The sequence below is a fragment of the Echinops telfairi genome, unplaced genomic scaffold (genome assembly GCF_000313985.2).
Source record: "Echinops telfairi isolate 266 unplaced genomic scaffold, ASM31398v2 ScPeMD7_31;HRSCAF=116, whole genome shotgun sequence".
Lineage (NCBI taxonomy): Eukaryota > Metazoa > Chordata > Mammalia > Afrosoricida > Tenrecidae > Echinops > Echinops telfairi.
Window position 1 is genome coordinate 47,357,209 of NW_022103928.1, and position 1,524 is coordinate 47,358,732.

Consider the following 1,524-nt stretch of genomic DNA (forward strand, 5'->3'; position numbering starts at 1 on the left):
TATCCTAGGCATTAGTGAGCTGAAGGAACTGCTATTGGCCATATTGAATTGGACAGCCATATAATTTCACGTATTGAGAATGACAAAGTGAAGAGAAGCAATGTCAACATTCATTGTCAAAAAGAACATTTCAAGATCACTCTTAAAATGAAATACTTTCAGCTATAGTATCCACACATGGATTAACACACCTACAGGTAAGAGTAGTTAATGTGACTATTATTCAAATTTATGTGTCAAATACGAATACCAAGGATGAAGACATTGAAACTTTTATTAACTTCTGTGCAGTCTGAAGTTGATCAAACATGCACTCAAGGTGCCTTGATAATGGTGACTGGATTGCAAAGGTCAGAACCAGAAAGGTTCAGTAAGTAGAAGCACCCTTGGTGCGTGTGTTAGGCTAGGTTCTATGGAAGGAGCAAAACGAGTTATGTGTATAAAAGGAAGTGGCTCACACAGGTGTAGAAGTGGTAGGTCCAGTCTGGTTCAAGTCCATGGGCCAGATGTTAAGCTGGAGAGCTGTCAAGGCTAATGAATCGGGAAGGAGGAAGACAAAGTGAGAAGACCATGGCTGATTGATGTGAGGTGAGTAAGTCCAAGGTTGTCAGGCCATTGGCTCAAGTCTAAAAATCTGGAAGTCACTGAGTTAAATGCAGGATCCAGACCAACCAGCAAGAAGGGGATAACCTCTCCACAGCATCTACTTATATAGAAGTGGGCCACAGACCTAAGAGACTGCCTTTCCATTACACTGTATCCTAATTGTTACACAGCTGCTCGACTGCTCATAGGACATTCCATCATGGAGTTGTTTACATTATGTTAGGGGACCCCTTGGTGGAGGCCTCACCTGCCAAGCTACTTGTAATTCTGGCTGAGCCAAGTTGACTCCAAACTGAATCATCACAGGGATAGAAACACTGTTGGAGATCACAGGGTAAAAATGTGCAAAACGGTTTGTCTCCGTTAGTCGCAAGCGAGCAGGCAGGAGACCGTTCGGTGGCACGGCAATGCCGAAGTCAAAGGAACTTGTTTCTTCAAGCTCATCTGTCAGTGACTCTGGAAGTCGACAAAAAGCTAAAGAGGAAAAAGCAGGTTGCTCCAGAACAGCCTGTCAAGAAGCAGAAGACGGGGGAGACTTCCAGAGCCCTGTCGTCCTCCAAGCAGAGCAGCTGCCCAGATGATAACAGGTTCCAGATTGGGAAAATGCGGTATGTCAGTGTTCGGGACTGCAAAGGGAAAGTCCCAATTGACATGAGAGATTCTTGGATGGATCAAGAAGGTGAAATGAAACCAGGAAGAAAAGTTATTTCTTTAAACCCCGAGCAGGGGAGCCAGCTGAAGGAACAGATGTCTGACACTGATGACGCCGTAAGAAAACTATGATCCGAGCCTTTTCCAACCTGTACTGTTCTCGTCAGTTTAACCTGTCTTTTTACATGGGCTTTTCTTTCCTAACTATTGTTTTCCAAGCTATTGTATATTTGGATTGCAAAACAATTTGTAAGATGAATACATTTT

General features: G+C 43.5%; 1 protein-coding gene and 1 pseudogene across 1 annotated transcript in view; both read left to right on the plus strand.

Annotated features, from left to right (window-relative positions):
- PODXL2 (podocalyxin like 2) overlaps positions 1–1,524 on the plus strand; it is a 47,735-nt gene that overhangs the window by 25,958 nt on the left and 20,253 nt on the right. The gene's annotated exons all lie outside the window — the stretch shown is intronic.
- On the plus strand, positions 1,014–1,389 carry LOC101657606 (annotated as a pseudogene).